The sequence below is a fragment of the Trematomus bernacchii genome, unplaced genomic scaffold (assembly GCF_902827165.1).
Source record: "Trematomus bernacchii unplaced genomic scaffold, fTreBer1.1, whole genome shotgun sequence".
NCBI classification, from domain to species: domain Eukaryota; kingdom Metazoa; phylum Chordata; class Actinopteri; order Perciformes; family Nototheniidae; genus Trematomus; species Trematomus bernacchii.
This window is the reverse complement of record NW_022987720.1, coordinates 12,835,987-12,849,204: the sequence shown is the minus strand read 5'-3', so window position 1 is coordinate 12,849,204 and position 13,218 is coordinate 12,835,987.

The window sequence follows — 13,218 nt, the reverse complement described above, 5'->3', positions numbered from 1 at the left end:
GAAGGAAAAAGAAAGGATGACAGGTCCCTCTGTACTGGTTTTATGGCCCATGGCTGAGCACGTTGCTTGTGGTTTGTCACATGCCCTACATAGCTGTTATCTAGCACACAGAGCACGATTTGTCCAACCTTACCATACCAAAGCTAATGTTGTTGCCACAAACAGCAACTGATGTAAAAGAGACCTATTGAGAGTGGACATTCCTCAGGCACTATCGAGTCATTAGCGTCCAGCGACAAGGTTACATAACCTGTTACGCCTCCTCAAATTGTTACCTTAAGTCTATGGGAGCCTACTCGGGAGCCTTGACCCTCCTTCTCTGCCAGCCTTCCCATTAAAGCTGGAGTCAGAGTTCACAGGAGCCACGTTAGTGAGGGAGCTCTACTCGGCCCCAGAGACCTAATGAAAACACATACCAGCGAATTAGCCTGCCAGCCTGCAGTTTAGCTAACATAAATATGAGAAGTTCAGCCGTGACCTCGGGTGCGCAAACACTTTCCGAACAAACAGTCCTTGTCATGACTGGGTCAGAAAAGGCCGCTCTTGTTTTTCGACCCCGGCTGTAGATTAAAACAAGTTTTCAAGATATGGATCTGATTGATGAAAGAGGGATTTGGATGGATCACAAGGTTATGGGACAATGTTTGCCTGAGTTTGTATTGATGAGGGTTAGGCAGAGGATGTAAAAGGTTGCGGGTGGAGTCACACAAGCATGTGGATGTTAAAGAAGTTGCAGGGGTGAGGGTAAGTGTACACTATTTAGCTCTCTGAAGACTCCCTGAAACCCAGTCTCACGGCATTTTGTGTTATAGTCACAACATTTAATCTATTGATTCGTGTTCACCAACACGATTTTCCCCTTTTTTTCGTGTCACACAGAACGATTTTAAAAGCAATGTATTTCTATTGGTAGTGTGTTTCGTGCCTGCACCACGTCTTTTTGTCCGGTAGGGTCTTGGAAGACCGGAAGCTGTGTGGTTCATAAAAACATGTTCTTACTCAATATCAAGCCACGATTATTGTTTTTATCTGCCGTAGTTCATCTGCCGTAGTTCTTTATTTATAGAGCCCTGATTAGAAGACCTTTGGACAAACTGGACGAAATGCCACCGAAACTGAATACGTGACGTGGATCATAAATATATCAGCAATTAAACAACATCTTCAATTTCTCTTCACACAATACGTCTCCTTGCAGTATCAACACTAATTCGGCTGACTTTTATATTTGATCCAATTGGTAGATAGGTTATATTTACACCAATAATAGTGCTGTGAGATTTTAATATACATATGGATACTGTCAACAATGCTCTCACAAAGGACTTCACATCTTGCCTGGACAGTTTTGGATTACAGCAACATATCGATTTTCCGACTCATTCCAAAGGACATATTCTGGACTTGATCTGCTGTTCTGGTGTCACTCCTCTTAAATGTACTGCAACTGATCTTCCAATTTCTGATCACTCATTAATATCCTTTACTGTCACCTTAACACTGTCCGAACCAAATCTGTCACGTGTTATTTCCTTCCGCAACATCAAGGATATTAATTTAACTACACTCTCCAGTGGCATTGACAACCTCCCCAGCATAAATTGTTCATCCCCGCCTGATGAACTCGTTTCTCATTACAATAACAATCTTCATAAACTGCTCAATACCCTGGCTCCTTTAAAAACCCGGTCTGTTTCCTTTACCCATTCTGCTCCTTGGTTTACACCTGAACTACGCCAACTCAAAACAAAAGGCCGTCGATTGGAACGCCTCTGCAAAAAAACTGGACTTGTCGTTCACAAAGAAATGTACAATAACCACATTCTCCACTACAAGGACACTCTCTCTACAGCCAAATCATCATATTACGCAGTTCTCATCAGCTCTGGCGAAGGGAACACAAGGGTCCTGTTCTCTACAGTGAAGAACATTCTACGACCACCGGACTCTCTTGCACCTCATTCAACTGCCTACTGTAACTCCCTCATGTCATTTTTGAATGACAAAATAGAAAACATTCACCAGCAACTAACACCACCTGCAGTATATCTCTCCCTGTTTTCACCGACCCTTTCTATCATTCTCTTTCAAGTTTCACACTTCCCTCTGCTGTTGTAATATCTGACCTCATCAGTAAATCCAAGCCATCTACCTGTCAGTTAGACCCTCTTCCTACCCCCCTGGTAAAAGCCTGTCTACCTTCATTGTCCTCCCTTATAACTGTCATCATACACTCCTCCCTCACCTCTGGTCTTGTTCCCTCACTTTTCAAGTTTCAGCCGCCATCACGCCCATACTGAAGAAACCTGGTGCAGACCCCAACAATTTTAATAACTTTCGTCCCATATCTAACCTACCATTTCTCTCAAAAATCCTGGAAAAAAACTGTTGCATCCCAGATCCATACCCACTTGTCTGACAATAACCTGTACGAACAATTTCAATCTGGTTTCCGCCCCCATCACAGCACAGAAACAGCACTGGTGAAAATCACTAACGACCTCCTTATGGCAGCTGACTCCGGACTATTAACTATCCTCATCCTCTTTAAGTGCAGCTTTTGACACCATTTCCCACAGCCAGTGGCGGCGCCAGGGTATGGCTGGGGTAGGCTACAGCCATACCAAGAAATGGCTTAGCCCCACCTTAGCCCCACCATGAAAAGTGATGCAAATTCAATTAAATAATAAGCGAAATGCTAAATGTTGAGAACACGGATTGCGAAAATATACGGGTCGTGTCCACAGCACACAAACTGATCCTGCTGTAACAACAAGTGCACGTTACTGATGCAATATGGTTGAGACCATTGGGCTTATGCTATAAGAGGGGTGCAAGGAATAGTCTAAGTAGTGGGGGAGTTTTATACACTAAAGGTGTGGAAATTCTCTGGCGTTATAATATCAGCGCGGCCGCGGTCAGATCAAAATGCCTCCGAATGCAATTTGAATAGACCTGACCTACAGCCAATCAGAGCAACGCAACGTTGGATCTGCGTCATGCCTTATTGATTGAGATCAATCGAAACCGCCATTCAGTATCCCCATTGGATCTTCAACGTGTACTATCATACGTCACGTTCACAGTGATCCCTTTTTATTTACTACAAGACAAATGTGCCGTTTTATTTCATACAGTTCCATTTTGATTGAGAAAGGGAAATAATCTAAACCTCACGCGTGGCGTTTCACTGTCAAGGGGGGCGATATAGCGTGTATGTAATTACATTGCAAATACTGACTTGAGCACCACCACTGTATGGGTTAGCCCTACCATAGATTACCCAACAAAAATGCTCTGGCGCCGCCACTGCCCACAGCATCCTCATTGACAGACTGACCTCCATCGGAATTACCCCTCCTCTGGTTTAAATCGTATCTCTCTGGCCGCACTCAGTTCATCCAACTCAAAACCTTCAAATCAACTTCTAATTGTGGGAAAAAGGAAAACGTTCCCAGTAGAGACGTCCCATAGAACATTTTGCGAAACACAATAGCCAGCATGTGTAGTTCTGGGGGGGGGGGGCTGGTCCGTGGATAGTCTGCCGTGGTTTCGTTCCATTTCAAAGTGCTGTTTGACGCTCGGCGTAACCTTGGGGCACTGCCACTGCCAACATCCAATCCCAGAGCTTGAAGATTAATCACGGGGTTTGTCAAGCAACGGGAATGTAGTCCCAAACGTTAGCTGAGGATTATGGGTAGTGTAGTGTCTTCGGCCATCCTAAACTCCGAAATGTTTTTCGGATTTCATATCGCATTAACATCATATCCCAACGTGCATTGCGGCTAAAACATCCAATCACCGAGCTTAAACCATAGGATCTTGGGTAATAAGTTCAGTGGGTGTGTATCGCAATGATGCTCGAAATGTCCCATATAGGCCTACATCTGTTTCCGGTTATTTTATTTTGAAATTCAGTTCCTTAAGGACGCCAAAAAAGCCAGAGATTATAGAATTAAACAAATAAATAAAAACAAGGATAATTGTGTGTTATTGTTGAGTAAATAACAGTGTGTTATTTAGAAAAGAATAACAAATTAGAAGGAAAAAAAGATTTAAAAAATACAGATTTCAGTATTCTGAGGCTCTGAGCCCCATTTCTTTTCCTCGCGGACGGCAAAAAAAGTCGGACATTATACGATTTAAAATAAAAACAATAATCGTGGCTTGATATTGAGTAAGAACATGTTTTTATGAACCACACAGCTTCCGGTCTTCCAAGACCAGACCGGACAAAAAGACGTGGTGCAGGCACGAAACATACTACCAATAGAAATACATTGCTTTTAAAATCGTTCTGTGTGACACGAAAAAAAGGGGAAAATCGTGTTGGTGAACACGAATCAATAGATTAAATGTTGTGACTATAACACGAAATGCCGTGAGACTGGGTTGCTCCCTGAGGTAAGTGTGGTCTTTTGTCCACATTTTTAAAGATGTCCTTTATTTTGTCGCCAATGGATGTGTAAAAAGAGAAAGGGGGGGAAGGGTCTCATTATGTAAGTGTTTTTTTTCTCCATGACTTTATGACACCGGGCTCGGCTGTTAAATTTGCTGCTGTTCCTTTATGAGTCTGCTTGGAGGCCCATGCAGTTATGTTAAGATGTCCAACCCTGATAACATCCCAGACTTTTCCTTTCTGTTTGAAAGACCACAATGACCTGTTTCCACCCCTCGCTTATAACATGGAGGAGGTTTGATTGAGGAAGTTTGCCATCATCCGGCACCAGCAAATGTCTGACTGATGATTTAACAATGTTTAAAAGGGAAATATTTTCCCTTGTTTAGCTCCATCTTTGGATGATTACACCTGATGGCTGCTTACACACAATCATTTCGTGAGAATGAAAAAGCCACCAATTTTTTCATTTTTTTAGGAAATGTGTCTTGTTATCTAGACTGCTCAATCGCAAAAAGCTGAATCCCTACAGAGCATGATTCAAGGCTAACTCAATTCTGTGTTAGTCGTAAACCATTGTTTACGCCAAAAGAGGATTCCATGTAATGAATGGGTTCAGACTCAGGAGCGCTACTTGGTAATCTCACCTCAGTCGATAAGTGTTCCCTGCCTTCTTTGGCTGCTTAAACGGGGCTTCAATACACAACTTATGCACCATGCGTTGTGCAATTTGTAATTACCACGCAACTGATGTCTCTACACTGGTAGGCCCTAATTTGCTTAGGTAGATGGCGTGTATGATACCACTTACAGGGTTAGGGAAGCCTAATTTAGGCCAATGTAATACATGATGTCATGCTTTTACCAACTCTAACAAATCATTGGGGCAGTGGTGTAATGGTGGCGAGCCTAGGTCACACACTGGTGTGAGCTGAAATCTGTTTGCGGTGACCTCAGTGTTGAGCAGCAAAGGTCTGGCACCTCTTAAAACTAAACAGCCCAATAGCTCAGATGATTTAAATGCTTAACACACCACCCACGTCTAAACCCCTTTCTCTCGCCCCGAAAACTGCTGGTTTTTCTGCCACATCAACTTCTGTGGTTAACAAAAAGGACAAACATCTCTGTGGCCTGAGAGGGGAGGATCAGTGGGTTCCCAAACTCCAGAGCTGGAAGAGATTCGCCTCAAGACTGCAGGATGACGTGCAGGGCTGACGCTCGTGTGGTATTACAAGATAATTTCCTAATCCTTTTGGCAATAGAGAAAAACACTGAAGTAGGGATACAAATAAGACAGTAGAATAGGTTGGAAATCTCATTGCCTTGTTTGTAATCTAAAGACAACATAGGCAAACAGGATGGAGGGGAGCGGTGTGTGGCCTCGTCCTCACATTGGATTTCACACAGTCATCACTTTATTTTATAATATGAGGAGCTCTAGAGTTTAAGCTTGACAGCCCCCCATTATGTTTTGTCAATGGTTGTTTATAATGTTTGGGAAGAAAGTTCAAATGAAACAGTTCATGTTTCCGTATGTTCAGGTATTCACGCATCTTAACTTAATTTATTATTGATGGCACATCTCTAATGTCATTTCTTTGAATGAAAACAAATGGAAAAGGAAAAGGTGAGCACTGTCTTTAAGATATGTTTTGTTATTTATCCATACTATAAAAACGAATTAAGTTCATGTATTTAAGATAACCTTAATTCAGACCCATTGCAGGTCTAAGAGTCTGATCCTGCATCCTGTTACCTCAAGTGAGTAAGAGAACATGTTCTTCAACTCCTCTCGATCTCAGGGGAGGCTCATTTGTCCAAATCTTCCCTCCAGGCTAACACACATGTATGATCATTTCATAATCTGTTGCAAAGCAGCAAAAAACAACAGCCATGTTTTACACCATGGGTGCTACAATCAGCAATGGGAGCAAGGTCAGCCACCTTTGGTGTGAGAATATTTCCGAAGGGGCAACACTGCTGGGTGTTAATCAAATGTTAACAGCTGGTTTCGGTTCATTTCCCCTGACCAGATATCCTATGGGGAAAAAGTGACATGATGTTCAGAATAAATGCCCCAGATGGGAAACACTGAGGAAAGAGTAGAGCGCTGGGAAAACTTGTGTTAGAATTACAGCCGGGCTGATTTCTTTAGAAAGAATTGCACTTATTTTTTACCCACATTTTTACCGATTTTAATTCCCCCGATTGCAGCGACTGATTTGTATTCTTCAATCTCAGACTGTGTGGGTTGGTGCAAAGCACACGCACAGGAAGTGAAGAAGTGAGAAGATGAAAGCTGTTCTCAGGTAGAGACAGATAAGACGTTATGCCACATCCTGCCTCACTTTCTGGCAATGTGACCTGCCTAGACACTGTTTGCCCGTAAAGGCAGTGATTGTGGTAAAATGCTTATTACCTTCAGGCAAAGAGGAGACAAACAAAACATTTTAAACATGTTCAACAGGCAGAGGGATTAGTAAACCTTGTACAAGTCTTACTACAGCCATGCAGCTCTTTATTCTCACACAAAGGGTATTACATCGTATTTGTATCCGCCTCAACAAAGCAGCAGCATGTTGTTGAGCTCTGTCTCGAGGACTTGACATGCAAGAACTCTTAACAAAGCGTGTCTAGATTGGCCAAAATAGCTATGTGCAGATTTAGATATTACACCACCCTGAATGCCGTTGGGGTTGGGCATCAACAGATGCAGCCAGGCTGAACCATAGACAGACAGACCAAGTTAGAAACTGAGAGGACTTTCTCAGCTGTTGCTTCTGTCTCCGGTCTCCTTCCCCCCTCACAGCCACATCATTGTGTCATTAATCCAACAATAGGCTACACGACGCCTTTCACAGCTCAATTCACTGTGCATGCTTTATGCCTAAATAATGCCGGCATTATTCAGATGATATCAGATGGGATTAAACACAACCTTTTAAAGCTGACACTTTCCTAGAGGTGATGAAAAATACAGTCTCGCACCCTTGGCCATCCATCAAAATCTCATCCGTGTGGTTGCCAAAACACATTTCTGTTGTCTCGGGTTGGGCCGTATGGCATGTGAAATATTGTTTTAAAAAGCAATTGCAGTCTGACTGTTTTAAATATGATTTCCCAGCAATTCAAACTTAAATGGTAGGGGGGACTTTGGCTTTTGACCCCTTTCTGAGATGGTTGGATAAAACCTAAAACTTGTAACTAGGCAGAACATGTTTTAAATGTCACAAATGTGAAGGAGAGGGTAATATAAGATGCCAGTGGGTGGAAGAAGGGTGACAGCAGGAAAGGGAATTGGGAAGCAGAGTAACCCATTTGGAATGTCTGACTCAGGGAGAAATGGAAAAAAATAATTGAATTGGCAACTTCACATGGGAGTTAAAAGGAGGTAGGATGGTAAGTGTTGAGAAATGGGATAGTGTTAGTGTGGCAGACAGTAAAACAAGGGAGGAAAAAAAGTTGAAGGGGGGATAAAGACAACAGAAGAAAAATGCACTTGAACACTGACTCATTTGCTAAAATGTCTCTGCTATTTGTTGTGGCACGCTCTTGCCAAGGGAATTTCCTGATTATCTTTTAAAAGTTGGTTTGTTTCATGAAAGGAAATGTTCACACACACAGTTATTGGAGACAGACACATTATATCTTTGGGGAAGAAATGTTGGTAGATCATTAGTACAAGTGTACTTCTAGTTGAAAAATCCTGTTTCCCTTCGCACTCAACAGTGTTGCTGAACTTACAGCCAATGGGCCAGATAGGGTGCCGGGTGGCCTGCATAGCGGGTTTTCTTTTTTTTAAATGTAACCAAAGAATTTATACCTACAGTAGAAGTTGTGGCTATTAAATGCTCTGGAATATCTGAGAAGAGGATGAGTTTTGGGATGTTCATCATTTTAATCTGATGAATAGTAATGTTTGTTTAGTAACTGGCCCTCTGCTTCCTGTCATGTTGCAAAAGTGGCCCAGAGGCAGACTTAGCAAGTAGAGTATCGAGGACCTACAGTCTACATGAAACAACTACAATAAACTGGTGCTCAGCTCACTGCATTAACATCACACTGGGTAACACACCCCAGTGACTCCAGTAACAGCAGGTAGATGCGACCATATGTCATCCGAGGCATGGCAGGGGTCAAAGGTCGGCTTCCTACTAATGATTACCTGCTGAAGCGTGTGGTTTAGCTTCTCTGTGTTTGTTTGTGTATCCGTGGTGACAGTGCAACAAGCAGCACGCACGCACACACTTTCCGTCAGCACCATGCCAGCTCATACCGTCCTCTGGCCATGAGCTCATAAATAAGTAAAGCTTTTTAATGTGAAGCAATATAAAAACTATTATCAAGTAAAACACACAACTGGCTAAAGAGTGGCTTTACATTTATGAAGAATAAAGAGTTTGCTTTAGGCCGTAGCCAAGTAGATCTTTAAAGACACTAAGCTCGGCCTTATATCCATCCCACCACAACGCCATCGGGAGAGCTTTGTGGCTTTGGTTTATGAGAAGGTCTTAGCTTAAAATGAGAAGAAAAACCCTAACAGGTTTAATAAAAAATACAGCGGTCAAGATTTTGGAAGGTAAAAGCAGAAGAAGATTTAGTCAGTCTTGTAAGCTAAAAGTCTGCAGGTATGCACAAGATATCCCAGCCCCCATCTTTTTAGTAATAGCTGGTTATTTTATCAGTTTACACTGGAGCCAGACTTTTCTGCAAGAGTGTGTGTTTGCTTTCGCGTAGTTTTGTGTGTGTTTGACCACATGTGTTTGACCACATGTGTTTGACCACATGTAATCAGCGGGCAGCTTGCACTTTGTGTCTCTTTGTGACTCGCATGAGGAATGAGGTGAGGGGAGGTTTGGGTCAATGGTCAGACAAAAGGGGATAACCTTCTTCTTTGCGGCAATTGTCACACTTCGTGGCCACTCCTTAATTCATACTGTGAACAGGTGCATCGCATAAGGCCGGAAACAAGTCTTTTGTTTTTGTGCTCAAAGAAAAGCCTGACATTTCGGAAATGTGCTAATTTGTATTGTTCCGAGGAGTTAGATAAGAAGATTATGCAACTCTCACATCTGTCCGCTGTGGAGGCTTAAGCATTTATTTATTCGGCTTTCTTTTTTCTTCCTGTTCAGTATTCATTGGTTCCTTGTTCTGGTTCTCTAATAATTAATTTAGACTTGCCTTTACAAAACTTATTAAAACGTTATTTATTTAAGTTCCTGTTGCCTGCTTGGGTCCTCCTGCTCCACTCTTCATCACAAAACCACGACGGAGAATTAATGCGTTGGTCAACCAACACACTGGGAATCATCCCCTGGGAATTGAGAAAATGTAACCTCTCATTTTGTGGAAATCCGGTCATAAGGATTAGATTTACTTGTAGACTTGGACCATGTGTTGGTCAGTGTATCCTGACAAGGGGAGAGGGGGGGTCAACAAATCATAGTGATCATCCTCTGGGGACTATGCACAGCCAAACCTAATTTCATGGTAAATGCGGGCAGTGGATGCAAAAAGAAAGAATATTAATCAAATATTATACCTGTTTCCTTACATACTATCCTGTCGGACTCTCTATGGCTCAGAAATCTCTTATATTAACCCCCTGCAAACCACAAATAGTAGAAGGGTTTGGACCATTGCCTTACTTTTCCATGTAAATAGTCATTCACATTTTATTGAGTGCTGGCTGTGGCCCAGGAGGGTGCCATTGTGTTCTTGAGATTTGTTCTAATTCACACAAACAAATACTTCTTTAGCCTCAATTAATCCAGAGGCCGCCTCGAGACCCCCATTAACGTCAACCAGCATCCGGCCTCCCATTATTTTAGATCCTGTTCCCACTTTCTTTAGTTCCTTTTCACCCTTACAAGACCTCCCAGAGAGACACATCCACTCAAGTGTATGCACTCATATGTGTGTGTTTCCACTAGTTTAGCACTCTAGACGCCGCAGACATGACTTATAGCTCACCTCGACAGCCAGTTATTCACACGTCCCTCCAGGCCTCTGTGTTGAGACTGCCTTCTTTATCACACCCCTCTTTTCAGCTGATCCACTCACAAATCAGACCCAAAGCCGCCAATGAATCAAACATATCTCAACATACTTTACCTTCACTCAAATTTTCCACAGGAATGATTATTTTTGTGAGCATTATACACTTTTGTGGGGACAGAATGTGTTAAAAGCCAAATGAATTTCTCTTTAAATTATATATAAAAAGAGTATGAGAGGTTCCAGCCTCCAGTGGTCTTCAGCTCTTTCCTCGGGATGAATGGGAACATAAAACACTCTGGCAGGAATACAGATTGGGTTAGCCGCCCTCCAGCCCAATGTCTGTGGCCGCACTGAGGGAGTGTCCCCACTTTGATGGGACACCCGCCCTAGACAGGCCCTCCGCTAACTCGAAACCCCACAAATAAAGTCAAGGGTTAGCGCCATCTGTTAGATTTAACATAATCTTCCTATTGAATTTCAACTATTTGTCTGAGGATATGAACTTGCTATGTGTTTGGTTTATGATCTTTAAAACTGGTGTTCGATTTTCATGTTTCAGGTCATAAAGCCTACACATCCTTATCTTCATTCATGGCCTGGTAATCTATTAAAGACAAAGCCCCTTGTGTTAACAGACACTGAATCCCTCCATTGTCTCTCTTCCTCGTCTATTGAGTGGAGTGTCTGTTGGAGAGGGGACCATCCGCACTGTGGGATTGGGTTATTTGCTTCTTTGCTACTATTCGCCTCTCTCTGGCCATAACTCTGAGCTCAGTGAGCTTGTTTCTCACACCCCTCACTCCAGCTGGCGGACAGGAAGCGACTCTGTCTGCGACTCGGCTGTCGAGCGGCCGTGTCTTGTGAGCGTTGCAATGGCAATGTGGAGGGACGGCAAGAATGCAGCACCCAGATGCTGGATCTCGAGGAATCCCCCTGCTGACGCAAGGCCAGAGGAATCTGCTGCCACATCAATGTTAAGACCCAGACTCCAGCTCTGAAGACAGATGAATCATTTGGAGACTACAGATCTCTCTTTTGTTGAAATAGAGAACAGCCTAAAGGCTTTTCTCTTTTCAAATGAAGAAACTGGGGTGTGAGCGCCTTAAACACATGTCACATGTTATCATTACAAAAATAGCTGTCTAACTAAGATTCTTGTACTCTAATATGATACGTGTTCACAGACTTTAAACAACAACTTTACTAAATGATTTGCCACGATGTGGGTATTTGCATCAATGGTAGGTCGTGTAAAGATGGGTTTGCAATCACACTCAGGAAACAAAAATGACCCTTTACAAAGACTTTAAATCTAGTCTGACATCTCTCTCATGAAAGAGTTTTCCGGCGCCTTTGATGTCACCTTTGTGTGCCGTGTAACGTTAATGAGGAGAACAGCACATGTCCACTGCAGTAAGTGATCCGAAGCGCTGATCAAAGACCCCAGAGACAGATCAGTCATGTGACCGGGCTCTGATTCCACTGTGAGACTCCGACAGTCAAGACGATTCATGAATTAAAAACATTCAAAGCTCTCAGGGATGAGGACTCGAACCCTGTTTTCTCATTGCTTCAGTCAAATGAAGGAGGACATGTTTCCAAAATCAAGTTTCAGCTGACTTACAATGTAGTGTGAAGTTTCTCCGGTCATTTGTTTTTATTCCTAGCCATAATTTGCTTTTTCTTTGTTTACATGCAGTTGCAGACTTAATGGCTTAGATCAAATTAAACAATTTAGCGCTGAAAAGTAACACAGGTTGTATAATTCATATAATCTAACAGTTCTTAAGATCTTAATTGAATATTTTCTGACATTAGATCGACAATTAATTTCTGAGGAAAGTATTTTTGCTATACACCTATCTGACAGATTAAATAAAACGTAGTTACCTATTTAATATTTAAACAAAAGCACATGATAATCTATAATACAACACATTGTAAATAATTAAATGATTGATCTATGACTTTTTGGGCTTTTAACCCCTTACAAAAGTATCAGATGTCTACGAGTAGTTTTTCTTCTTTCTGCTTTCATTGCCTTTAAGAGGGGTTATATGTTTAGAAAAAACATTCAAACTAGCTCCATCTGAAGCGAAAAAACTTAAATTGGAACTCTTAATTACATTTGACTTAATAGAGATTTCTATATGTTCTTCATTGAGGGATCTTACCTCTTCTGACACCCAGTAGTGAATGTATCGAACCTCTTTTACTGAAGGAGTCATTGTGATGGATAACCAATCTATAAAGCATTACAATGATCTGTTTACATAATGAAGCCATTAGTGACAACACAAAAACGTTTAAAACATATAACCTATAACGTCTGTTTTTTTTACAGTATGACACGCAAGCCTTTCTCTTTAGGATCAAACAACGGTGACTGCTGTGAACTGTTCTCCAGTTTACTGTAAGTGTAAGGGCGTGTAGGGCGTGGACACCTACCAATTTCAGACACACTAATCCTGTCACCTTCCTCAAATGAGCCGTAAACAAGGAAGGAATGTGGAGGTGAGCAGAAACCAAGAGAAGCTGGAATGTTATTGACAGTCAAACTGGCCCATCAGCTCAGGTTATTGCCCTTATTAGGCTGTGTGCTGCATGCCTGTCATGGACATGCTATGAATGTCACTCCTAAAATTCTATTAGATTTCTCGGGTTGCAGACGTAACGGAAAAAGCATTTTATATAACTAACAGTTAATAATCATACACTTGGACTTGGACTTCCCCTATTCATGGTAACACTATCTGCTGCCTCCACAGAAGTCTGCTTTCTAAAACCCAAATTATAGGCCAAAAGTTCTTATGTAATAA